Source organism: Heterocephalus glaber, unplaced genomic scaffold (assembly GCF_053883595.1).
Source record: "Heterocephalus glaber isolate CG9 unplaced genomic scaffold, H.glaber_assembly_v1.0 deba00001509, whole genome shotgun sequence".
Classification (NCBI taxonomy): Eukaryota; Metazoa; Chordata; class Mammalia; order Rodentia; family Bathyergidae; genus Heterocephalus; species Heterocephalus glaber.
In genome coordinates this window covers 3385951-3412911 of record NW_028258325.1, presented here as the reverse complement: position 1 = coordinate 3412911, position 26961 = coordinate 3385951, and the positions used below count along the sequence as shown (strand labels likewise).

At 55.4% G+C, this 26961-nt stretch overlaps 1 long non-coding RNA gene across 3 annotated transcripts in view; it reads left to right on the top strand.

Annotated features, from left to right (window-relative positions):
• The first annotated feature begins 1172 nt into the window (after positions 1-1172).
• LOC110349704 (uncharacterized) overlaps positions 1173-26961 on the top strand; it is a 45459-nt gene continuing 19670 nt past the window's right edge. For 2 of the 3 annotated variants that reach the window (XR_015441255.1, XR_015441254.1), the window contains exons 1-3: positions 1174-1682; positions 5942-7831; positions 9538-25304. This is a non-coding gene — a long non-coding RNA (uncharacterized LOC110349704). Of the gene's footprint in view, positions 1683-5941; positions 7832-9537; positions 25305-26961 lie in introns of all 3 variants that reach the window. The other variant, XR_002395890.2, reaches the window with a different exon arrangement.

Below are 26961 nucleotides of genomic sequence, written 5' to 3'. Positions count from 1 at the left end.
TTGCCAGGAGCCTCGGCGTGGCCAGGGGCCTCTGTGCTGATGAACTGGGGAGCGGGAGAAGATGGGATCAACGACCCCATGCGGCCCAGCTCAGCCTAAAGCTGTGTGACCCAGCAAGTGACTCCCGGGTGTGGCTCCTGAGGACACCCCTGCTCCCGCCCGGCTCCAGCACTTCCCTTCCTTCTCAGTCCTGCCCTGGTCCCAGGAAGGCCAGAGGAAGGCAGTCTCCCAGGAGTGTGGTCCTCTGTCACCTCCGAGACTCTCCATGGTGCAGGGAATGTGGGGTGGCCTCCATCACAACAGCCAGCCCTGTGCTGGGAGCCCCAGAAGGGCAGCGCAGGTACAGGGGTTGGTGGGCGTCTCGACCTGGGGGCTGCTGTCCCAGGAAGGAAGAGGGCCCTGGGGCTGTTAGTCCCCATCCTCCTGTCTGCACGGAGGGGAAACTCAGGTCCTCCCTGGCGAAGACGCCCTGATGGGTGCTTGGGGCCAAAGCTACAGGCGCTCTCGTTTGGGGTCCAGTGTGCATGCGTGTGTGTGCGGGTGTGCAGGGGCGTGTGTGTGCATGTAGCTGGGCTTCCCCTTGGGCACACAGATGCGGGCCCCCCCATGTGACCTGCCCAGGTGGGGCGGCAGCTGGTCCCCTGGAAGGTGGGCACTGTGGGCACAGCCGGGGGGACGGGGTCCTGCTCCAGCAAGAGCACAGTGTGGGCTTGGTGCCAGGCTGCACCTCCCGTGTGAAGCAGCTCAGCCAGGAAGTTTCCGCACCCGAGCCTCAGTTTCCTCATCCACAAGGGGGGGACTGTTAGGAGGGGTCAGATGTGGCCTGGGGAGGGAGGAAGAGCAGCACCTGCTCCTCTGGTGTGACAATCAGGACGCCTTGGCTGTCACCTGGCACCACCTGCTCGCCTTCCTGCGAGGGCAGCACTGGGCCCTCCCTGCTGGCCCTGCTCCTCCCCTTCAGCCAGCGTGACCCTGCAGGCACTGGGCTCGGGCCAGGGCCGGCATCTCGACAACACCATCGGACGCCATCCAAGACGCCATCCGGGACGCCATCCGGGACAGAGCCCCCCATTTCCCACCTCCACTCCGGGGGGCATTTTCCCTGTCTAAGGGCTGGGATCCAGCAAGGTAAGGCCGGGCTTTCCTGGGTTTTTTCTGCCTCACTCTTTGATGGATTTTGCATGTCTGCCCCTTGACCTTTGGCATGGGCATTGTCCGGGCTGCAGGCAGGCACACATTCACTGGGCACAGACACTAGGAGACCTGGCAACGGCAGTGCCTCTCTGTGAGGAGAGGTTCGTGTCGGCCCCTCCTTCCTGCCCCGAGCTGCCCAGCTCCCATTGGCTCTACACATAGCTCCTGCCTTGCTTCACCCGCTTCCGGTCTTGGCCTGCATGCGGCAGAGCCGGAGGCCCAGCAGGACTGGGTGTCCTCTGGAGCCTGGCCCGTGCCCCACCCACCTTGGGTCTGGCTCCCTCCCTTGCTGGAGCCTCCTCGCAGGCGTTGGTGCTGGTCACGGCTGAGGGAAGGAGCACAGGATGGATTCTCTCTGGGTGGCCCCGCCACTCCAGGCCACACTGCAGGCCCTGGCCCTCTGGGGTCCTTATGGTCCTTACCGGCCCCTCCAGCCTGGCTCCTGCTCAGGGAGACAGAAGCCCCAGGCCAAGCAGAGCGTGGATCAGGTGGGTTGCTGCCTCCTGGCCCTGGCATGCTGAGCCCTGCTGTGCCCTGGAGCAGGGAAGGATGAAAAGGGGCAGCTGTCAGGAGGGGCACAGCCCCTCGTGGTCTGGTCCTGGGAATCCTAGGCTGGTGCAAGTCGTATCTGCGCCCACCTTGGACTCAGGGAGCCTGGCCTCTCCCCAGATCCCTTCACCACCCTACCAATGCAGGAGGGCTGGGGCTGTGGGCCCTGCACAGGGAAATCGATCCAAGGCAAGAACTGGGCCCTGCTGGGTACCGGAGCAGCTCAGGGTCAGAGGAGGAGGAAGTTCCCACTGGGGACACAGTGGGCTCCTCCAAGTAGGTGGCGTTAGATTTGCCCCAGAGTAGGACTTTTCAGGTGAGAAAAAGCCATACGATGGACATGGCTGGTGCCATGGGAGAGCGCAGGCGGGGGTCTGTCCCTTCGGCTTGCTGAGCACATGGAAATGCCATCCACCTGTCCCTCCAGGTGCCGGCAGCACTGGTAGTCTTCAGGCTCCCTGCCACCCAGCCTGCCCAGGTGATGCTCTGGTGGCCAGTGTGGGTGGTGTGTTGTTGGGCACACACAGTGCTGCTGGAGTCATCTTCCAGGGGCTCTGGCCCAGCCCCGGGCCTGGGCGCTGTGAAGGGAGACACTGCGTCCCCACGGGGGGTGCTCTGAGGAGGAGGCCACTGCCCAAGTTCCCAAGGGTGCCCCATAGTCGAGGGACTTAATGGGACCAGGAAAGGCACAGCTGGTGTCTGGTGGTGGCCTGCTGGACTTCCCTGGCGTGTCATCCGGGGAAAGGCCAGTTGCCTGTGATCACACGGATGGTGTCTCTGCAGGCAGAAAGCTCCCTGCAAACTCCTTCTGGGAAGTTTTCAGGGCCACGCCAGGGGCAGGATGGACAGACAGCAGGTGGACAGACGGAGGCGTCGTGCAGGAGGTGGGCTGTGTGGGCTGGGGTGGCCAGAGGTCACCCCTGGATTGTTCTGACCCAATGGTAGTCAAACATGGGTCCCTTTTATGACCTGAGAGCTTCAGATAGAGAACATCAGAGATTAGAAGGCAGAGGAAAGATGGGATGAAGATGTGAAGCAGAGAGGATTCCAGAGGCAGTGTGTTGCCCTGGCTGGTGTGGAGGTGACCGGGGGATACGAGGGCCATAGGCAGGACCTGGAGAGCTGAGGAGAGCCATGGTGCTGGGCCCCTCGCCTTCCTGAGTGACCCGGCCGACACCTGCAGAGGGCCACAGGGCTGACAGTGCTGGCCCCCGGGAGGTCAGCGTGACAGTGGGTGTGGAGACCAGGTGGGAGCGGCTTCACTGCCCCCACCCACTGTCTCTCAGCCCGCCCGGGGGCCCCAGAAGCTTCCCAGTCCCACCATCACCTAGGATGCACCTCGAGCCCTTACCTGCAAGGCTTCTCCGGGGTGGCTGGGCAGGGCGAGGGCATCAGAGTGGAGTTGGCTGAGCCTGAGTTCCAGCCCCGACTCCTACTATGTGGGGAACTCAGTCCCCCCAGCTTGACCTCCACTTCCTCATCTGAAGATGGTAGGGGAACCGACAGCAGCTTCCAGGGCTCAGGGAGGGGCTAGCTCATAACCTGCAGGACTCACGGGGGCGCTGTGGCTAGCGGGTGTGTGGGCCCGAGGCTGTGGTCCCGAGGCTGTGGTCCCTAGCAAGAAGCCTGCAGACCCTGAAGAGGCAGGACAAGAAGCATGTGCTGGTCACCATGCCAGGTGTCACCATGACCACACAGTTTTATACCCTGAGCCTGGGTTGCTCCCCTTCTGCCTGGACCCTGGGGCCCCCATGGGTCAGAGGGCTGGTCCCCCAGGGCCACCTGCTCCTGTTCCAGCCGAGGCCACGCTGGCTGGTGACGTGGGACTGTCTTTGATTTCCTGCTGACCAAAGGAGACACCTGGGGCTTGGTCAGTCCTTGGCTGGGACCCATTGTCAGGGAGAGGGGGACGTCACGATGGGCCAGGACTGAGCAGACGCCCCGCCCTCTCTCCTGGGGTACTGGATGCCTCCCCCTGGTTCGCTGGTGGTCACAACTCCAAGGTTCTCCTTCTGACCTTCACTGAGGGCCCCCGGTTGCCAGCCTGACATATGAACAACTGGGCTGACGACTGGAATTTTAGTTTAACTTATGGCCAAAGTGGAGTTACAACCCAAAGGGCGGCCACTTGTGCTTCCAGTTGGTCTCAGATACAGATTTAACCCTTAAAGAGTTCTGGAAGGAACATGACAGCATCCTCTCCTGTGTGGGGTTCACTGAGAAATCCTGGGCCAGGGTCTCTCTAAGGACGCTGAGATCTACCTGTGTACAGGAGAGAGACTCTGAGGGCTGTGTAGAGGAGCCTGAGCCTTCAGATGACCAACCTGAGCCACAACCAGCCCTTGAGAAGGAATTGAGTTCCTAAGTCTAGGGTCCACTGTGTCTCGCGGTTCTCTGGGAGAAAAAAGCAAACTGGGGAACAGCCTGGGTGAGGCCCCATCCAGGGCAGGGAGGTGGGGCTGGGTCAATACCCTTGCCCAGCGCCCTCAGGCTGAGGCTGATTGGTCCCCAGGGCGCAGTGTCAGTCGGGCTTTGTCCTGGAGAGGACATGGCTAGTGATGGCCATCCAGAGCAGAGTGGTTTCTGGGGCTTTATAATCCAGGCACGTTTCATAAATCAAAGCAGAGCCAGCCCTAGGAGGAAGTCACTCCGTTAAGCCTCTGTGCACGGCTGGGATGTGGATCTGCAAAGCCAGGTCACAGCTGAGGACAGCTCCTTCCTGGCTGCAGCTCAGGGGAGATGCTAGTGACCCCCAAAGGCTTCATGGTCGGAGTGTGTGCTGGCTCCTCTGGGTCCACCTGTCAGCAGCGGGCAGTCCCTGGCCATTGTCCCCACTGTGGTAGCCTCTCCTGGTCCCCACCCCTGTTCCCTGCAGGCTGGAGTCCCAGGCCTGTGCCTGCATCCTGTAAACACAGCGGTGAGCTGAGGGGGGAGGGGACACCCATGTGGCCCGGCAAAGCTGGGCCGTGGCAGGGAGGGGTCCCAGGGCTGACACCTGCCCAGGGGACATCACACCTGTGCCAGGGACTGGGAGGACCTGGGGACCTTGTCTCAAGGGCCTCACAATCCCTGGGGAGTCGCAATGCAAACCCAGCCTGGGCAGCCCCTGGGCCCCACCGGGTCAGAGCATGTGGAGAAGGAGCTCAGGAGGGGGAGGGCAGAGAGCCCCTATCTTAGTCACTTTCTTGTTGCTGGGACTCACTACTGGACCCCAAACTAAAGGAGCAGAGATTGATTTTGGCTCCCGCTTCAGTCCATAATCATCTGGCTCCAAGCAGAAAGGGCACAGGGGCCTGGGGGAGGAGAGCGGCTGTCAGCATGGGGCACAGGAAGCAGGGAAGGGAGGGGCTGGGAGGGGGAGGAGCCCTCCCAGTCCACGCCCATGACTGCCTCTTCCCGCCAGGCCCCACCTCCTACAGCAGTCAGCTATGAGCCCCATAACCCATAATCCATATCCTTCCAAAGCCCCACCTGTGGGTGCAAGAGGCCCTTGGGGGACAGCTAGATAGCAACCAGAACACCCCGCTCCAGGCCCCTGCTTTAAGCTGCAGCCTGAGCTTCCTGCTCACAGCACTGACCTCCGGCCTGGACCCTTACTGCGGGCTGAATAGATCCCAGGGGCCTTATAGCATCAGCCCATCCCTTCTCGCTCCTCCCTCCCTTGGCCCCTCTCCTTCCCCTTTCCTGCCTCCCTCCACTTCCTCTCTCTCAAGCTATAAAACATTCTTAACACAAAACACCTTGAGAGTTTCCAGGGCCCGTGCTGATCTGCCAAGAATGCAGCAGCGTCCGGGTAGCACACTTTGGCAGCGAGCCTCCCTCCCACTCAAGCCAGACTTTGGAGAGGGGCAGAGATTTGTCCCTCCTCAGGACACCAAAGGCAGGAGTGAGCTCCCCGGCCCTTCTCAGCAGGGGGCTTGTGCGTAGAGATGGGGGAGAAACGGGGTGTTGCTAGGGGCAGAGAATCTGAACGTCCACAGTCTCCTCCAACATGTGTGCGGCTCCCGAGGTCTGATTGCCAGGCCGGGCCAGGCCGAGGACGGCTGCGGGAAATGAGAGGGCCCAGGGCCCAAGGGTGCTAGAGGGGGCGGCCTTTAGGAGAAGCTGCTGCAGGAGGCTGCGTGCTCTCTCCTCTAGGGCTGGTGGGGCCCCTTCCCCCCATCCATGTTCATTCCTTCCTTCTCCCTCCTGTCCACAGTGTCCCAGGCCAGTCCCAGCCTCCCTGCATCTTAATGTCCCCATCTCCCACTGGGACAGCGATGCCAGCTCGCTTAATGACCTGCTGTGACAAGTGACTCCCCAACCTCCAACCACGGACTCGAAGCAAAGGTTTATTTCTGGCCCAAATTCCACGCCTCTGCTCATCAGAGAGATGTGGCCAAGCCGCCCCACCCAAGGCCCACGAGCTCTAACCCAGGCCACGTTCAGCCTTTGTCATCCAAGCAGCCGTCATTCCATTCTGATGCTGTCCCGAAATCTTCTGCAAGCAGTAATGGTGCAGAACTGTAGACAATTCACAGAAAAGACAGATACATCTGGGTTTCTCATGGCTTTAAGACCGTGCCATTGAGCTGGGTGGTTCTGAGCTGCACATCTGCTGTAAGCTTCAGCAAATCACCCCAAGAGCTGACGTGTGGGTAAATACCACGCCTGGGCCACATGGGCCCTGCAGAAATGTCACCTGGATACCCGAAGACATCACCAGAGACAGAGTGCAAACCAGGACATCCATAGCCTGGAACTGCCATGTTGAAAATATACTGTTTCTATGCCAGTAAGTCGGAACGTGTAGCCCCAGATGAGGGGCTCTACAAGACTGTCCAAGGGTTCCACAGCTCTGGGGCACACCATCAGCTCGGGCGGTCTAGTTACTTGGCGAGGTCTTGGCTCCGAGGACCTTGCTTTAGGGTCCCTTCCAATTGTCCTGGTTGTCCTCTTAGTTACATCAGTGACCCCCTGCATGTTGGATTCTTTCAAGAGTCATAAATGCTTGTCAGCAGCCATGAACTTGCAGATGATCTTCATGAACATTTCTCTGAATCACTGAAAGGACCTGCTGAGCTTCTAGTCTGTGAGCTGGGATGTCTGTGGAAAAGAAACAGAGCTGACCAAGTCATGCTGCATAGCTTGGTCACATTCTCAGTTCAGTTGAGGGGATAACCACTAGATACAGCCCCTGGCCCCCAGCTCAGAGCCAGACATTTCCCTGGAGTGCTGGCTCTGATCAGAAACAAAGCACAAAGTGTGCATTTTAGGTCCTTGTCAGCTGATTCCGTGAAAGCAAACCGATCAGCTGCAAACCATCGGCCTGAACAGTGGTGTCTGCTGTAAAGGGTGATGATGTGGAGCAGCTGTGCCCCGGAATCGGCCATCGTCTCCATTGACCTGACCATGGGATGGGAGAGAAGTGCCCGACTTCGCTCTCTCTCCTGTGCCAGCCAGAGATAGTGGGGCTGAGCTACCACCTTGCTCCCCTTCGCAGCCCCTGGGCCCTGGAGGGTGGACTGGGACAACTTGGCCCTTGTCACAGTGTCCTCCCGCCACCCTGAGGCTGCTGGGGCGCTGCCCTCTGCGCCGTGCTGATGGGAGGTGCAGCGTGGTGCCCCTCCTCCACACCGCCTGCTCCGGATGTGGAAGAAGTGGGGACTCAGCCCCTAAAGTGGCAGAGATCAGGGAGGGCCTGAGCCCATTATTAACCCCCAAGCACCCTATCCCCAGTAAGATGTGCCGAACACAGCTAACCCTCCTGAAGAGTCCCCAGTTTCAGCCATTTTTTCAGAGACACAACAGCTATCAAATCCCTCGTGTCACCCTGAGCTCTCATGGAACTGCCATGATGGCTGTGGCTGTCCTGGATGCCCTACACCTGCTTGGACCAATCACAGGCCTATACGTGGACCAATCACAGGATTGCAGCTGTTGCTGTGTTTCCCCCCAAATAAGACCTAACCGGAAAATAATCAGCCTTGAAAACTGGAGCCCAAGAATGGCAGCCTCAATCACCTTGCCTTACCTGCCACTACAGAGCAGCCACTGAGCAAGAGAGTAGTGATGTGCAGTCTTCTCCATGACACTGGCCATCACCATGGTAATGGCCAGGGCTTATTTCCCAGGGAGGTCTTATTTTCAGGAAAACAGTATATAAGCACCAGCTGCTCGCACTTGCAGGTTAGTGTAGAAGGGCTCCCTCTGAGTACACACTGACACCCAGTGCTGCTGCACAAGCCCTGTTAAAGCCGAGCTGTGGTGCTCCTGTAAACCCGCTTGTGATTTATTTCTCAGGCGGTGTGGGCTCAGAAGCTCCTGTGAATCTACTCTGGAGCCTGAGTAGTGTGCACAGAGTGGCTGGCTTAAAAGAAACAGCAGTAAACATGGGGCGGTCAGCCCTGATAAGCACCAGAGCCACCAGCCAATGAAGGTCAGTGACAGCAGCAATGGGCAGAGTTGGCCAGCAGGGACCGGCACAAGCTGGGTTGGACAGTGGCAATTGACAATGGCAGAGACTGATAACAGGCAGAGAACCAACAGCAACCAGGATTAACCAGGGTTGAGCTGTGATCAGAGCCGCTAATAGCTGTACTTTGTCAATTCATGATTTTTACCTACATTGAGCAATAGAATCCTCAACTGATTGAAAACAACTGCATTGAGATTAGCAAAGCACACTGCTGGGTGTGTCTGGGTGGTCATGGGGGAGTGGCCTTGGGATCTATATCTGGTCCCTTCCCCCTCCTCTCTGGCACTGTTCTGCTCTGCTTTCTGGCCACCACGAACTGTGTCTTTGCTCTGCTATACCCTTCTGGCATGATGTTTCAGCCTTAGAGCCAGCCGGCTATGGACTGAGTCCCCTGAAACCATGAGCCTAACTAAACCTCTCTTCCTTTAAGTTATGAGTGTTGGGTATTACATCTCAATAATGGGAAAGCTGACCATTGCAACAGTCAGTCACAAGAAAGGTCAGAATTCTTCCTACTTAATGCTTCACAGACTGCACTAAATGTGGCTTGTGGCTTTTTGCCATTTGGTTTGGAGACCCCAGGCTAGGAGCTGTCCTTCCGTGTGCACAATGAAGTTCCAATTTTGAAACTGGTCAGTTATTATTTGTGGCAGTACCAGTGCTGGAATGCCAAGCCTCTGTCTCAGCCACCAGCTGTTTTGATCCCCTTCCTGGAGGGAAGCAGTGTGTAGTTTTCGCCTTATTGGGGTTGGGTTAAGGGGCACAGAGCAGAAGCCAGCAGCCTGCCAGGGGATAGGAGAATGACATGGGGTGGAGCTTTTAAGGTCGCACCCTCTGGAATGGACTGCCTGGATCTGTCTACTTCTGCCTGGCCTGGAAGCCATGATGCTCGACCAGGTCATTGCCATCATTCTCCTGGTCCAGAACTGCTCTGTCTTGCCTCTGTCTCCCTCCTCCTAGCCTCCTTCGGTGCAGTAGCCAGGGCTGGCTTCCTAAAGGGCAGATCTGACTCTGACTTGGCAATCACTGCCCGAAACTTCAGTGGCTCCCTATTGGCTTTGGGATCAAACACCTCAGTTTTGCATGAATTACAGGTGTTACTAGATCTGGCTCTTATTTTTTTTTTTTGTACTGGGGACTGAACCCAAGTGCAGCCTTTAAAATGTTTCTTTTTACATTTTTGAGACAGGGTCTCCCTAAGTTGCCCAGACTGGACTCAAACTTGAGACCATGTCGCCTCAGCCCCTCAAGGTGCTGGGATTATAGGGTGCGCCACCACGCCCAGCTCTGGCCCTTCTGTTTCCCTCACGCTCAGCTTCTTCCTGCCCTGTTCCCAGATGCCGACAGATGGAATGAGGGTTGTCTCCGGCCTGCACAAGCCTTGGATCCTGCATCAGGTTTGTCTCCTCCCTCTCCATCTCTGACAGGTGGGGTGCCCTGGCTGCCTCTATCCTGCATGCCCAGGGGTGCTGAGAGGGGATCTCAGGGCCAGACTGCCCAGCTCCAGTCCCAGCCGAGGCCTTGAACAGCTCTTGACATCTCTGGCCCTCAGCTTCTGCTTCTGTGCATGGGGCCGCCCCCCGGTCCCTGTGGGAAGGCTGTGGGTTGCACCGAGGCACACGAAGGGCTCAGCACCTGCAGCGGCTCACATGTGCCTGTTACCTGCGAGCAGGGCTTGGCTGCAGCAGGCGGTGGAGGACCTCTGTGGTCGATCTGCCTCCCCTGAGCTCCCCAAAGGCTGGGGGTGTGTCCATCTTATTCGTGCTGTGTTGCCACAGCCTGGGCAGAGCCGGTGTCCAGAAGCTGCAGGTTGAATAAGCCACAAAGCCACATCATCCATGCAGCTCTGTCTACAGTGCTGCGTTGGGCTTTGACCCTTTGGGACTTTGCCTTGATCTGTTTCCGTCTCTGGCTGATGGCTGTGAAGTGACCCTTCTGACAGCTATTATGCCTGCAAGGCTGGTGTCCAGCAAAGCTCCTCCTGGGGTCCCCAGGCCCGTGGTCACTCATTGGTCCATGCTGTGTGACAACTGCCACTTGGTTTACCTCCACCTCCCCCCTTCCCTGCTCCCCCTTCAGCAGTGTGTGAGCCCCTGGCTTAGGGTTATGAGCTTGGGCTGGTTTGGAAATGGAGCCATGGCTGCCCTCGCACCGACCTGTCTCCACGGCAGGGCTCCAGAGACACTGTGCCCAGCCAGGTGTGCAAGAGCCTGGAGCTGGAGAAGGATGACCCCCGCCACCGCCTGGGTGACAGGAAGGGGGCCTGGCTCACGTGAGCAGGACTGCGGCTTTGGGCTGGCCCTGGGCTTGCTGGATCTGGGGCGAGGCCCTGGTTCATGTCCCGTTCACTGCTTTGCAGCTGGACAGAACCTCACCGCACGCGTCGCTCTGTGCACGGGGCAGGGGCCCACGTGCACCTCCCAGCATCGCTGCCGCCCAGTAATGCAGGGGCTGTGTGAGGATCACTGCAAACAACCAAGACCTGTGCGCAGTTTTTGCTTTACTGAATCCAAACTTCTCATGTAGCAAAATGTTCTGCTGAAACATTTGCTTTTTAAAAAAATTACAGAACTACAGGGCCGGGAATTTAGCTCAGTGGTTTCGACACCTGCTGTGCAAGCACAAGGACCTGAGTTTGATCCCCAGTACCAAAGAAAACAAAACAAAACAAAACAAAACAAAACAAACTGCAAAACTAAAATACATGCATCAACAAAAATGGAACCACACAGGAGCTGCTGTAGTGAGATCGGAAGCCTCTCTCTGGATGCCAGGCGTTGTTGTTGTGAGCGTCACAGCCCTGCAGATGCAAAAACACCTCGAAGGCCAGGGGCTCTGCCCTGAGGCGGGCTCATCCCCGGGTGGGAATGACCCTGTTCCAGGCCCCTTGATGGGAGCCCAGCCATGGGGTTTCACAGCCAGGGGGTGTCTGGCTGGGCAGGCAAGGCAGGAAGTGTTTTGTACAGGCCAAGGGACTCCTGTTGTGGGTCCGAGAGCAATTTTCATAGCAAATAAGCTGCGTGTCCTGGGCTTCCCTGTTCAGTTTGCTGGCATCATCTCATGTGATCTGTTTGATGTGTATCAAGTCATGCCTTTCAGGGTTTTCTTTTGGTACCGGGGATCGAACTCGGGACCTTGCGCTTGCGAGGGAGGCTGTGGCGCCACTGAGCCACGTCCTGGCCCTGTGATTGGTTTTCCACTCAGCACAGTGCCCTCAAGCTCCACCAGTGTCAGGCACTGTGCGTCAGAACCCCCTCCACTTCCACGCAGAGTATGCACCTGTGGTCACCACGTGTCTGTCCCTGCCGGGGGCACTGGTCGCTTCCGTCTGTACACACTGTGAATAACAGTGCTGTGCACATGGGTGTGCAATATGTCTTTGTGACCTTGTTTTCAGTTCCTTCAGGTACAAACCCATCAGAGTTTGTCGAATGCACCTTCTGGGTGGCGGAGTCAGGTGCCTGAGGTGACAGGTGTGGAGCCAGGACCTGGGGGTGCACTAGGTGTGGAGACCCCATTGCATTCACCTGACTTTCTAACCACTCACAGGTGTTAAGAAGTGGCTATGAATATCAGCCCTATTTTACAGGTGGGGAAACTGAGTCATGGGAGGATGCAGTGTCTCCTGCCAGAATCCAGGTCTCTGGAGCCCGGTAGACTGAACAGTTCTCATGCAGGTGACAGGCGGCCAGTCACGGCTCCTACCATGCTCATGCATTCGAAGGTGCAGGTGCTGATGCTGGGCTCCTGTCCTGGCCTCTCTCACCTCCTGGGCCTGCCTGCCTCAGCCTCAGCTTCCTGTTGCAATTCTTCCAGCAGTGGGTGAAACTGTTTGCCAGCAAGTTGGGGTCCAGGGTCTTCAGAACTCAGATCCCAGAGCAAGCGAGAGCCCAGGACCCTTCCTGGGTGCACGTAGGGAATCTTGAGGATGTTTCTTGGGGTCAGTTTGTGCCCAGGCCAATTTGGTGGGCAGCCTGCTGGGGCTGGGGCCAGGGCCAGAGTGGAGAGACAGAGCAGGCTGGCCAGGCTGGATATCCCCAAGGGTGGGGACGGCTGCCGCCATCGGCCCCAGGCAAGGATGGAGCCAAAAGTCTGTCACGGCCAGCTCAAACATGCTTCATCTGCACATTGCAAATTTGCAAATTGATTCAAGTAAAAATAGCTGCCTTTTCAAGTGCTTTGTGGGGTTTACCATCCAAAGGGATTTCTGGAGGAAAACCTGTCATGTTTTGGGTGAAATATTTTAACTTTGGTTTTTCAGCCCACAGTTCAGATGGCTGCCAACCCCGGGCATAGAACGGACATCAAGGCCTTCCCTGTGTGTGACCATGGGCTGAGCTGGCCACATTTGTCCCAGCTGACCCCTCCTGGGGCTTGCAGAGTGCCCGTGGCTGGAGCCAGGCCTGGCCTGGGTGCTGGGTGTGCGGCTGGCTCCCCACAGACCTGGCTGGTCTGGGACATGGAAGAGATTACGAGCAGCTCACTGCGGTAAGGCCTGCACAGCAGCAGTGTCCACGCGCTCTCTGGACAAACTAGGGAGGCAAAGCCACTGCAGGGAGCCCTGCTCCTTTCACCTCTCGTCCAACTCCTGCTGTCCCAGGCTGTCCTGGTTTCTTCGAAGACTGAAACCCACTAGGGCAGGGGGTCAATGTGATGTCCAGTGCCCTGGGCCCAGGAGGTGGCAGTGACAATGCAGGAAGTGCCCAGGGAAGGTCTAGTTGGAGATCCAGTGTCAGGGCAGCAGGTGAGCTTGGTGTGGAGGGAGAATGACACAGGGCAAACCAGGTCGGGCGGTGCTGTCACTTGGGACCGGTGGGGGACAGGGACCTGGGCAGGGAGGGAGCAAGGCTTCTGTCTGTGACGCTGCAGGTGTGGCCAAGCAGGGATGCTGTGAGCCCAGGAGAGGGTGCACAAGCCCCTGCTTCTGTCCACTGTGTCCTCTGATGTCACGTCACCCTGTCGTCCTGGGCTTGGGAGTGTGAGCTCTGCTCCAGCCAGGGCATGGCCAGCTTCTCCTCCCCAGACAGGCTTTTGGCCGGCTTGCAAGCTTGCTGTCCCACTTGTCCTTGGGCAGGCATGGCAGTCAGCAGCTAATGGAGCACACAAACTCGCCATGTCCACTGTGCACTGGAAGTCCGGGGCTGTGGGGCACAGTGAGAGAGGTGGGTGCCTTGGCCCAAGCCTCAAGAAGGCCTGAGAGCCAGGGCTTGGGAGACAAACGTTCGAGCAGCAACAGGGATGGGTAGAGCAGAAACACAGGTAGGAGGGGCCTGGCCTGCCTCAGGGGTGTGAGTTGTAGGTTCCCGGCCGAGGCTGGGCCACAGAGGGCTGAGAGGACTTCTGCCTTTTCTCAGAGAGAGATGCGAGCCAGAATCATGGTGTCTTTGCCCTCTAATTTGATTATTAACAAAATCAAAAAGATGTAATTCATTGAGATGTAGTTGTCACACCAGATAATCCCACGGGTTCCAGTAAACCTGCAGCGATGCACCACTGTTTTAGAACATATTCCTCACCTCCAAAGGAAACCAGCACCCCTAGTTTTGAATCCCCGGCCCCTGCCAACCCCTAATCTACTTTCTGAGACTACTCAATAGATGTCCCTGTTCTGAACATTTAATATGAGCAGAATCCTATGATACGGTCTTTTGTAACTGGCTTCTTCCACTTAGCCTGATATTGTTAAGGTCCACCCATGTCATAGCAAGTTTCAATGCTCTGTCCCATTCCATGGCCGAATAATATTCCATTATGTAGCTGAACTTCCTGTGTTTATTGCCTCATCCAGTGGGGGACGTTTGGGTGATTTCATCATCCTAGCTATTGTAAGTAGTGCTTTTGTGTGAAAAGTATGTTTTCATCCTGGCATTGGATCGGGTAGATGAGAGACTTGATCCCCTGACATCAGTAGTTCCTGTTAAGAGCTCCCGTTGTGCTGCTTTGGTGATGGAGTCATCGCAAGCATCGGCCCTCCATCCAAAAACAGAGGCTCAGGGGCCCGGTGTGGTTGGAAGGTTGGGCCTTCCACTCAGGATCATTGCACAGCTTTTAAAAAAATTGTCTTTACAATAATTCTGGAAGACCCGAACTGCAGCTTCTCCGCATGTTAAAACTGAGTCTCATTTTTAGAATAATTGTTTAGAAGTTAAATGGATAATGTATGTACATGGGACAGAATTCAGAGTGCATGCAAGGTGAGCGCACACCAGGAAGCTGACCCCTGCTCAGCTCATCCCGGATACCGAGCTCTTGGCCCTGGATGCAGCCATGGCTTCTGGCTTTACCCCATCCTGCAGCTGCCAGCCCAGTGCCTCCGACCTTGTCTGGACATGGAGTTTCCTGGACAAATGCATGGCTTTCAGTTAAAATTCCAGGTGTTCTCTGATTTACCACAGGTTATAGCTGGACAACCTTTGCGTATTGTCGGCTTCAAGTTGCTATGATGAATACCTTGGCGTTCAGAGAGGTTCATGAGGTATAATTGAAATATAAGGTGAAAGCTAAATTAAAAAAATGTATTAGTAAATGACACATTGCCATGAATCCCCCTTAAAGTCCTTTCCCTCACTTCAAGCACACTTATCCCATCATTCTTGCCACTTTCTGCAGCAGTTTCGGCGTCCTTTTTTGTGAGTGTCTTTAGTTATGCTGCCTCAAGGTCCTCAGATGTGTCCTTTGCGGCTTGGATCACATATCACCACTTCTAGAAGCTTCTCCTATTTTCACACTATGGGCACTATACAGCAGCTGTTATTGCTCCAGGTTGGCACTATGTATCAGCCAGTGATTGCTGTGATAATGCTGCATAACAAATTACTCCAAAAAGTTAGTGGCTGATAATAGGAAGGCAGCTGACTCATGCTGAGGCTGCTCTTTGGGGCCTGCTGACCATTTGGGCCAGAGCAGCTGGGTGGGAGATCCTCTAACCCTGGGTCCAGCTGGGATCCTGCTTTCCCACCAGCTTGGGGGCCGGGGCCAAGTGGCTTCCTGGATCTGTGCCCGGCTCTCATCCCAGAAAGGAGAGTGGCTCTGTCCCAAGGGGACTGTGCCAGTGACAGGAGATGGAATGGCACCTAAGAGCAGAGCCGAGGAGTGCAGGCTCCCACCGACCACCCCAGCCCCGCTGCAGGTGTCAGAGGAGGCTCACAGGGTCTGTCTCAGGCTGAGCGCTGATGGCCGCACTGCAGCTCCCAGGTGTCACCAGGTCCTGTTGTTCCATGTGGCTCTACACCCACCTTCTTTTCTCCAGCTGGCCCTATGCAGAGCAACACAGCCACTCCCACGCTCAACAACCTTGCATGACTTCCTGTTGCCCGAGAGGAGAAAGTACCAACATCAAGAGCCTGAGCTTTAGGGGTCAGGATTGGCTCAGCCATAACATTAGCAGAGCAGCTGTGGACACGTTTTGCAGACTCTTTGTCCCTCAGTTTCCTCATTAGTCAAAGGGGATCAGCGCTCTTGCTGGGAAGGGTTGTTGGGCATCAGGTGACAGGCTGGGGATGCTGGGGACAAAGCAAGTCTACTTCTTTGTGTTCATAGCTCAACTGGGGCCTGGCCCCTCCTCACACTCTGGACAAGGGAGAGGACCTGCTGTGGCTGGATGCCCAAAAGCCATTCTCTCAGGAGTGGCCTCCACCCTGCTGTCCCCGTGCCAGTCTCCCCACTGGCCAGTGCTCTCTGCTCACTGCCCTTGTCTTCGTGGGCCCCCAGAGGATGGACTGGGTCACCTCATTTCAGGGCTCCACCCCTGGGCACATGGCCAGCCCTGTGCTGGGACTGTGGAGACATTGGGCTGGGTGCCCCCTGGTGAGTGGCTTTATCCTCTCCATGCTAGCTTGGCCCTGTCCATCTCCTGGAGGAACCCACGAAGGTGGAAATCACCCCAGCCTGTGCATTCCAGCACTGCCAGCCCCCGGAGGGCTTGGCTGGGCTGCCCAGGTGCCCTCTCTGCTGCTGGCCCTGCCTCCCAGGTGACTGGCCAATGGCTCGGCCCTCATGGGGACAGAGGAGTTCAGTGCTGCAGTCCAGGCCTGCACACAGGTGCCTGTTGTCACCGGCCCCGAGTCAGCACAAGTGAGAATGGGTGTTGTAATGGTCCTTCTAGAACTCTTTAAGGGTTTATCTGTATCTGAGACCATCTGGAAGTAGAAGCAGCTGACATTTGGGTCATAACTCAAGACTTTGGTTGTAAATTAAAACTCAAATTTCGGTCATATGTCAAGCCAGTCGTAACTTGAAGGTCCACTGTACGTTTAATGGAATATGCATTATATCTCCATTAAACATTACTCCATAGGTCTCACATATATTTATTAGATTTATTTCTAGGTGATATTTTTGTCGATATTATACATGATATATTTTGAATTCTGTTTTTTGTTTGTAGCTGGTGAATCAAAATGTGAGTTTTCTATATAGAGCTTACATCCGAAAACCTTTTTGCATTCTCTTAGTACTTCTAATAACTTGATTGTATCTTTCATTTACTTTTCTTCTGTGGAAATGAGAGTGTATTGCTCTTTTATGCTTTTATTTCTTTTTCCTGCTCTATTGCACTGGCTGCATCCTCTATGACGATGTTTAATGCAAGGAAGCTTTGTCTTTCTCAGAGGGAAATTTCCCACCCAGGAAAAATGACATCTGTCTAATGACTGGTGAATGCCCTTTTTCAAATTAAGAAAATTCAAGTTAAGAATTCCTAGCTTGGGCCAGGGATTTAGCTCAGTGGTGTCACTGCCTGTCTCGAAAGCACAAGGACCCGAGTTCAATCCCCAGTACCAAAAAAAAAAAGAGAATTCCTAGCTCACTAAAAGCAATTTGTCCTGTTTTGTCCTAAGTCCAAAGTTGCATTTTATAGAAACCTTGTCTGTGTTACTGAGATGACCGTCTGTCTTTCACCGGATGACAGCATGCCACATAAGTCACACTTTCTGTATAAATGGTCCTCAGATTCTCAGGATGAAGCCTTCTTGCCCACGCAGCGTTTAAATGTTATATTTTGTGTTTAAGGCTAGATTCTGCTCATTGTTACTGTAGGATTTTTCCATCTTTGTTCATTTGTGAGATAGGCCATAATTTTTCTTTCTCTGGTTTTGGTATTAGTATCTGTTATGGTGTGGATGTGGCCTGTCCCCTAGGGGTCCATGTGTTGGGAGCTTTGGCTGCAATGTGGTGATGTTAAGAGGTGGTGGGACCTTTAAGAGGTGGGGCTAGCGGGAGGCTGTTGGGTCATTGGGGGCATGGCCTCAGGAGGGATGGAACCTGGCCAGTGCTCACCAATGGTTGTTACCAAGGGCTGGGAGTGAAGATCAGTGTAGAAAACAGCTGGCCTAGGATATGTGGGGCCCTGAGCTTGATCCTCAGGTCTGTATATAAAGAGAAAAAAAATTAAAAGGAACAGGCCCAGTCCCTCCCTGCTCTCTGGCCTTTGGTCCTGCCACACACTCTCCCCATCATGCACACATCCCCCCATGAGGACATCTGCTGAGGTTCCCCCCTTGGAGGTCAAATCAATGGAGCCCCCTGATTTTGGACTTTTGGCCCCCAGAACTGTGAAAGAAATGAACCTTCTTTACATGTGCATTGTCCATCCTTGGGTAATTTGTCACAGCAGTGGGGAACATACTAATCTAAAATTACACCGTCTTCAGGAAGGAAAAGTTTGATAAGACTGGGATGATTTGTCCTTAAGGTCTGGTGCTGTTGACACCTAGAGATTTCTTTATGGGAAACTGTTTTTGTTGTTGTTGTCGTTTAAGACAGTCTCACTATGTAGTTGAGGCTGGCCTTGAACTTGCCTCAAACTCTCAGCGATCCTTCTGCCTCAACATTCTGAGTGCTGGGATCATAGGCGGGCACCACCATGCCCAGCCAAGGTTGTTTTCTGTTTCATTCTTTAATCCTCTTTTCCCCACATTCTTGGGTTTACTCGGTTGTCACTTTTACAGCCGATTTTAGCTGGAGGGCTGGAAAGTGATTTGGCTGTGTTTTTTATTTTTATGGTATCTGAGGTTGGATGCTTAGGTCACTGGTTTTCAGTCTTTCTTCAGTATGAACCCTGAAGGCTGTGAGCTGCCCTCTAAGAATGGCTTTTGCTGCTCAGCTTGTGGGCAGCAACACGCAGCCTTTTCTTTACCAGGCAATTCCAAAAGTTTAAAAATTCCGTCTCTTTTTTCTGCGCCCAAAATGAAATTTTGTTTTCCGGAAGAGAGAACTTGGAGCATAATGACATTACCAGTGCAGACGACACCGGTCCTGCCGGAGAAGGCATTTTTCATTTGGTTTTACTTTTTTTTTTTCCTTCAGTTTGGATCAATGGCATTTGGAAGTAAAAGCACAGGAGAGTTATGCACCAGTGTCGCTGTAATTGTGGCTGGAGGAGAGAAAGGGACAGTGCCCTGGGAGAAGGCGAAGGGGTCCGGATGGGCAGTGTCCTGTTTTTTGTGGTCTCGAGCAGCTATAAAAGGAAAAGCTATCATGCGTCCATGTGACCAGGGTCCCCAGTGTGTGCCCACTGCTCAGCCCACACGGCACTCAGCCTCAGGGTGGGGGAATGGGGCTAGGGACAGTAATGAGATTAAAGCTGGGGTTGTGAGCAGCCCCCCTCAAGTGCACACCAGCGGTCCCACCCTGCTCCCCGCAGCCAACTTAGAGCCAGTGTTCGGAGGGCATCTTGTCAGTGTTGCTCAGAGCTTGCTTCACGGCCTAAGGGTTCCACGTTGGGGGATTAAGGGAAGAAAAAGATTTTAGACAAAGAAACAGGTGCAGCGATGTATGTCACAGTCATTTATAATAGTAAAAATCGGATACAATGGAGAATAACAAATGAAAGATTCACAGGCTAGAAGATTTCGTGTTATTTTCATAGAACTGATGGTGATGGAAAATTCTAATAGTAAGAAAGTGCTTATGGTAAAAATGTGGAAGGCAGAGTTACATGTCACATGCATTCTATGTTACACACGGAATTGTGTTTTATGGCACGTGTGCAGAGGGGCCTGACCGAACATGATGAGGGGGTCTCGGGGAAACAGGTGCTCCCTCTATTCCCCAAGCATAACAGCTTCATCTCACAGGAAAAGAGAAACTGCTCTGGGTGGCCTGGAAGTGGAGTAACAGGAGGTGCCCCTGTATGTACACATGTAAGTACACGTGCACACACACACGTGTGCACACACACACACATCTTTGGGAGCAACGCTCCAGCAGCCCGAGGACGCCTGCAACCTGGCAGCACTGCGCCCCGTAGGAGCTGGTCTCCTGCACGCACTTGCCTAAGAGAAGGCTGAAGGGAGAAGCAAGGAGCTGTGAGAGCCAGTAACTCAGCGTGACTTCAGACAGGCCGTTTCTCTTTTCTTCGGCTGCAAACTTTTTTTTTTTTTAAGTGAAAGCAAGTATTTTATTTAAATCAGTTGTTAAATCACAGTTTATCCAAATGAACATAATGACACAGACACAATCCAGTATCTATCAAAATACCATTTGGAAAGAAGAAAACTGGACTCGTTCATTCTGTGGGCAAATGTGGTCCAGTGTATAAGAGCAGAGTCACAAACTTAGAACAGTCAATTATTTTCTACATAACATGAAAACATTTCACTGTGTTGCCTTGGTATTAAGCACACTCCTCTGTCCAAACCACCGTAACAAAATAATTAGGAGAAAAGGCTAACAAGAATATATCTGTTAGTGAAAAAAACTTCCTTCCAACTTCCAGTGGACTAGAAAGAAAAATTTCACAGTAACTATGGAACATTCTGTGTGTTTCAAATGCTTTTTATGTTTAGCTCGCTGTGCGTAATGGGAAAGTGACCGGTTTCTGAGTCCTACACTAAGCACGGACCTAAGCATTAGTGGATTTGTAGAATAAGAATTCTCACCAGGAATGTTATTTCTTGGAAGCTGTTTTCATGGGTGTGAGGCTTTAAATGTCCCAAGGCCTCCCCATGGCTGCACACCCTGTCACATGCTGTACGATAGGAAAGGCATATACTATGCTGCACATGTCTTCAAACACCAAGAAAAAATATGCAACAGATACAGAAGAGGATTACTCAAAACACAGATAAATACATGAAGAACGATACTCCAGTTGGAGAAGTAGAGCTAGGTGTTGCCAACTCCAGTTCCAGGTCAAGAATTTAGGACCTCAGTTCAAAAATATCATATGATATCATGGGAAAGTAATAAGTGGTCTTAAGAAAAGGCAGTGTTAGATGGCTGTAGCTCCCGATGAAGCCTCAGGATTGTTGGGGGCTCTCTGGACGTGAGATCAGTACCGGGGCCCACTCTCTAGTTCTCAAGTTCTGAAATATTGGCCTTGAGTCTCAGCAGCAGCGTTTTCTTCCGCGACTGTCTTCACATTCTGGTCTTGCACATATGCTAAGGCATTAAGCAGTGCCTTAGGGGTCTGCCGACTCTCTTCCTCCTTTCCGGTGCTCCTCTTCTGATGGGGTTTGTTGTCCTTCTCCCACTCACCACATGCCTTTCCTCCCTTGGCTCCTGGTTCCTCCTCTGTTAGTTTTGGTCCGTTGGTGTCTGGGACTCTGGTTAAGCCTCCCGGGGTGGCAGGATCTGAGGGCTGAGTCTGGGTCCTCGGCAGCATCCTCTTTCTCGTCTTCTCTGGATTCAGGAGGTGACTTGTCTATTTTTCCTCCCATTTCTGCGTGGGGACAGGTTCTCCTCAATTGTGTGTGGAGAGAAGCGTCTGGCGTGTGCTCGCATGGGGCAGAGCTGATGGGCGCAGCGGGTGCAGGACGCTGTCTCTCCACACCCACTCCTGCTCCTCGGCACTCAGAGCCTCACGCCTTGGAGGCCCGCACGTTGTCCCCCGCGCAGGCCTTGGCTGCAGAGGCCGGGAGTGTGAGAGACAGCGGTTACGAGCCTAGGCTGCCAGAATGGCGCTGAGGCTTTCTTTCTCCCTCCTCAGTCCAGCCCTCGCCTGCACCCAGCTCGCAGACCTGGGCCGCAGCGTGGCCTCCATCCTCCTTGGCCTCCCACCCTGTGTCCTTCTCACTTTAGAGAGAGCGATTCCATCCCAGGCAGACCTGACCCTACCAGGTCTGTGCAGAGGGCCTGGGTCCTTGGCCTGATGCTAGGTGCTGTCTTGGCCACCTTCATCGATGCCTCTGCCCCAGCCAAATTCAGCCGCTGTCCTGAGCCTGTTGACTGGCTGTCTTGCCTCTGTCCTTGGTCTCGGCTTCAGCTTATCATAAATAACTGCAGTGATGACAATCATCATCTCATCTCACCGTGACCCTGGGTGTGATCTTTGGCCTCATTTTCCAGCTGGGGAAACTAAGGCTCAGAAAGTTGAGGGAATTGATATAGGAGGCAGGCTGGTATAAGGGGAGCTGAGCGTCTAAACCAGGGCTCTGCCTTCTTGCCCAGTGCATGCAGGGCCTCCCTGGCCCCCAAGGCCCATTGGTCTCCTCCCCCGGCACCTTCTGTGACATCCATGTCCTTGTTTGTCTACACTCGTGAGCTCCTGGAGGTTCCGTCCTCTGGCTGCAGAGCCCATCTGTCCTCAGAGTTTGGGTGACGTGTGTGTGGAGGAGGAGCCAGGACAGGGTGGCGTTGCCAGTGACTGTTGGCGGGCACAGAGAGGCAGGTTCCAGCTGGTGCCACCAGGGAGCTGTTCATGGCACTGTGGGGTGGTGCAGGAGGGTGCAGGAGTTGGGATGGGAGCCCCAAGAACGTGGGGGGCTCAGCAGGGCCCAATGTGGGGCTCCGAGCTGGGTTGGTGACCCCGGACCTGGGGTCCCACTATCGCACAGCCCCACACCCTTTCTAGGATCCCAGGGATGCAGGGGCATGGTGACTGCAGTTGTCCCTCGCTGGCCAGGACGGGGCAGCTCCCATCTCCCACGTCCTGCTGGGCAGAGCCTGGCACTCCTCCTACCCAGCTGCAAGGGGCCCGGGTGTCCTCAACCCTGTGCCGAAGGAGGCCCAGTCCTACCCTGGCCACACTGGGTAAACCGAGATGCTTGGTGCTGGGGACTGAGTTGTGTCCCCCTAAACCCATGTGTCAGAGCCTTAACCCCTGCAGCCTAGAATGTGGTTGTGCAGAGAAGGACTTTACAGAGGCCATTACGGGTAAAATGGGCACCAGGGCAGGTTCCTGTCCAAGCTGCCTGGTGTCCCCATGAGATGAGGACACAGACATCAGGGGTGACCCTGTGGGGAAATGGGGAGAAGACACCGTCTACGAGCCAAGCAGAGAGAAACCAGCCCCACTGCACCTTGGTCTTGGACATCCAGGCTGCAGGGCGGAGACAGGTTCCTTTGGCAAAGGCTGACGTCAAGGTCATGGTTCCTCGATGGGTGGGAAGATCTGCCGCTCTCTGCTCTGCACATGGACTCGCTGCTGCCCTCAGACTCCTCTGGGTCTTTCTGGAGTCATCAAAGTCCCTGGGGTGGGGACTGAGACAGCCACCTGGTCAGCGTGGGGGGTGTGGTGGCTGTGTAAGGCCTCCGTGCCCCTTCCACGCACTACGCACCATGCTCAGCCTGGCCCTTTGCACCTCTGGGCTTGCCGGGTGCCTTGGGTTAGCTCAAGTTCAAGTCCAAGTCCACTCACTTAGTGATGCCAGGGTACATCAGGAGTACAGATTTTGGTAGGGGCAGGTGCATGGGAGAAATAGCTCTCCGGGCGGTGTGCCTGCTCTGGCTCTGCTCTGTGTTGGGCTTTGGGTGGAGCGAAAGAACGTGACACTTGGGTCTGACCATGAGGACCTTAGTGCTCGGGACAGGTGGGTGGCCAGGCTCGGGATTGGTGCAGCTCCCTCTGGGGAGGAGGGAGGCACAGGCTGGCCGGGTCTTCACTGTGCACTGGAGCTGAAGCAGGGCAACCCCTGCTGCAAGAGGCCTCGGGCTTTCTCAGGGTTGGTGATATGCACAGGCTGGCGGCAGCCACCAGGAGCAGGTGACAAGAAGAAAAGGACGATGATGTGAAATCGGCCAAATATAAGAAGCCTGGGCTGTTTCCTCCTGATACAGCCTGCAGATCATGCGCTTTTGCCAAATGAGTGGACGTCTGCAGAAGTGGCTTCAAGCTGCTCTCGGCAGCTGGCAAGGGCCGACTGGAGACCCCGAGATTCTCGTCCTGGCACAAGGCCCAGATCCCGCCCCACACGCTGGGTTCTGGCCATGATGACATCCCTGAGCTGCAAGGAGAAGCCACTTGGAATCTGCTGGCTGGGCTGACACATCACAGAACAGCTTTCCAGGGACAAGGGACAAGGGCTGGCAACTTGCCCCAGCTTCGGCTGCACGATTTTCCGGGCCTCCTGATAAGGTGGCTTGGGCAGGGCTGTTGACAGATGAGGTGGCCCCATGACACAGTGTGGGACATTTGCAGGTGCCTGGCTTCTCCCACTGTGCTGTACCCTTGTCCCTTAAAGTGACAGCCGGCCAAGCTCTGTGACTGCCATCCACTTCTCCAGGGGCTGTGATTTCCCCTAGGATGGCTGGAGAGGGAGGCTGGTGCAAAGGAGGCTGGCAGCCGCCCCCCAGGCTCTGTTGCCCCCAGGGTGGATGGCCCAGGGGAGCGCGTTTCCGTCTCCTCAGGCTGCAGAAGCACGTTCCCTCCAAGCTCTGGAGGCCCCAAGTCCGAAGTCCAGGGGTGGGCAGGGCTGGCTCCCCCTGGAGGCCGTACAGGAGAATGCATCCACACCTGGGCCCATCCCGTGCTCCTGGGCTGTGGCTGTGTCCCTCGTGGCTCTGCATCTCGCCTTTCCCCCCTTTCTCTCACAGGGACGCCTGTAAGAGGCGTCATTTCAACCTGATTTCCTCCCGACTCATCCTGGTTTCCTCAACTTCATCACACAGGAAAAGGCGAGTTCCAAATAAGCTCACGGCTGCCAGATCCCAGTACAGGACCCTGGTGTAGCTTTTTGAAGCCACCATTTAACCCACCCTAGCCTGGCTGGACAGAGAGGACCAACGGAGGTGCCATTTATAGACATGTGGCCAGGGCTGGAGGCTGCACCGAGCAGTGGTGGCTGTGGACAGAAGAGAGGCGGGTGTCGCTTGGCAGGAGTGACACTACGTTGCAAGGAGCGGTGGCTTTCAGGCTGGGCTTTGCCCTGAGCAACTCCATTTGGAAAGCAATGGTTTGCCTGAGTCTCGGTGTGGTGAGGTCAAGCCCCATGGTAGAAAGGCCCCATGCTGGATCTGCACAAGGAAACAGCCAGCATCTGCCCAGCACAGAACCACAAGGCACAAACTGATACATAATTCATGGTGTCAGTAACAAATTAATGTATCGAATTAAATCAGGAGCACAGGGACACGGGCATATCAAAGCACTCAAAGAAACCAGACACGGGAGCTTGTCACACACGCCAGAGGCAGCCCCGCCCCTGGGACCCACTGACCCTGCCATCTGGTTGCCTGCCCGCCGCGGGCCCTGCCTAGGACAACCTCCAGGGGAAGAACCCTCTGTCCCCAGGCCTGCAGCTCAGTGCGCGTGACACACACGGCCCACTTCAGGCTGACATCTTTGGTGCTGCTGCCGTTCAGACTGGGAGGGGACGTCCCCTGCCACCGGAAGGCTGTCCCTCCACACCTGCCCGCTAGGCGGCTCTGTCTTTCCCTCCCTCTATTCCTCCCAAGTCCACTTCCGCCCTCCAAGAGTGCAGAGAAGAGTCGACCCCACTGCCCAGACCCACGGGTGTCGGAGACCAGAGGAGAACGGAGGCCTAATTTGCTTCCGCAGTGAGCTTGAAGGGGAAAGGCTGCACTCGGGGGGTGGGGGTGGCGCACCACAGGTTCTAGGGAAAACTGAAGGCAGCTGAGGCTAAGCTGAGGCGACCTGAGCACGTAGTAATGGCTCCAGGAGAGCAGGGGAATCTTGTGTTACTTTGATTGCTTGTGCCCACGTTTGGGTGAATAAAGGCAAGGTGAGCCAGACGTTAGGGCCTCCTCCGCCTACTAGAGGCAGGGGCCCCCTGGCTGCCGGCACCCCGGGTCAGAGAGGACGGAGTGGCGGCCCTCGGGCCCCCACAAGGCGTGCCAGGTGGGGAAAGCTGGAGGAGCGAGCTGGCTCTCCATGGACGGCGCCTGGGGCAGGAAGGACCTGAGGCCTCGGGCGGAGGCCAGCCAGGTAGGTGGGTTCGACATGGGCATCGCCGACAAGTGACCGGTCACTGGGCCAGATGGCTGAAGGCCGAGGGTGACAGGCTCCCGCCCCAGCTTGGGAGGGGCAGAGCTGGAGATGAGGAGGCCTCAGGCTAGCCAGAAGGGCGGTGCTCAGCGCCCAGGTGTGTCCTGGTCGTGAGGGAGGTGCCTCCCAGCTCCGCGGGTGGGCTGTGCTTGTTTACTGTCACATTCAGAGCTGGCTGCCAGAGGCAGGTGGCGAAACCCCAGATCTTTCTGGGGCTGGACCCAGGCTCACATCGGGGCAGAGGCTGTCAGGACAGGGCTCTGGAGGGGAATCTGGACTCGGCCTTGGCAGCTCCCCGAGGGCTATCCCAGGGGACCTGAGTCCCAGAGGGGAAGTGGCAGTGTCAGGTACACGAGGGCAGAGGGGGACTGACACTGACTTTCCCACTCTCTGCCTGTGACTTCCCAACAAATGGGGGTCAGGAAGCGTTCAGTCCTGTGAAGCACGCGTGGAACTAGCCCTGTCCACCGGAAGTAACCGTGTGGGAAAGGGCTTGATGCCGGATCTCCTCCAATCCATCTCATAAGAGGCCTTCGCAAGGAACGGAAACATCAGACAGGTTGAAAGAGAACATCCTTGGCCGCCCGACTCCACCCCTGGGGGAACCATTCTTGGTAGCTTGCTGGGGTCTTTTGGATTTGTCATGAATGCATATGGCTCACACCTGTAATCCCAGCACTTAGGAGGCTGAGGCAGGAGACTGGCCACAAGTTCAAGACCAGACTGAAGTACAAAATGGGACCCTGACTCAGCAAAACAGAAGAAAACCAAAACAAATGTGTAAATATTAAAACATCACTTACTGGGCTGGGGATTTAGCTCAGTGGTTCTGCTGCCTGCCTCCCAAGCGCAAGTTCCAGAGTTCAATCCCCGGTACAAAAAAAAAAAAAAAAAAAATCACTTGCTATGTGCCAGGCACAGGAACGTGTGTGACCTGCCTCTTTGTCCCGGCTGTCCCTGCTGGCCTGTGGATGGGGCTTTGCCTACCCTTACCCTCAGTGGCTGTGGGCCCACCTCCATCTGAGCGTCCCTCCTTTCACCTCCCGAGCCTGCTGCTGAGAGGCTTTCCCTAGGTGATGGTGCCAGCCAGCCTGGCACACACGCTCAAGCCTGTGGGTCTTGAATCCACGTTTCCCTACAGGCAGAATTGCTCGCTCAACAAAGTCACGTCTCTGAAACTTCCGTGGAGGTCACCAAGTGGTGCTGAGGCTGCTCTGGTCAGAACAAGTCACAGTGTTGAGAGTGGGCAGCCTCTTGGGTTCCTGCAGCTCAGGGAAGGCCCTGGCTCTAAGGGGACATAGGACAGCTGGGTGCCCCGGGCTGCCGCCACGGTGTGTACCCCTTCCTACCTCATGCCCTGTTTGTGCGTCTGCATCCCTGCAGGCCTCTCGCTGGTCATATTTACCTACAACCCTGCCCCGCCATCCTGCCCCCCTCATTAAGCCATTGTGCTTTGGTGTTTCATGCATGTTTTTGCCTCTATAAAATGTCCATCGATCTTTCATGACGTGTACCTTTTTGTTTGTTTGTTTTGGTTTTTGAGACAGGGTATCCCTGTGTAGCCCAGGATGGCCTTGAACTCACAGTGATCCTACTG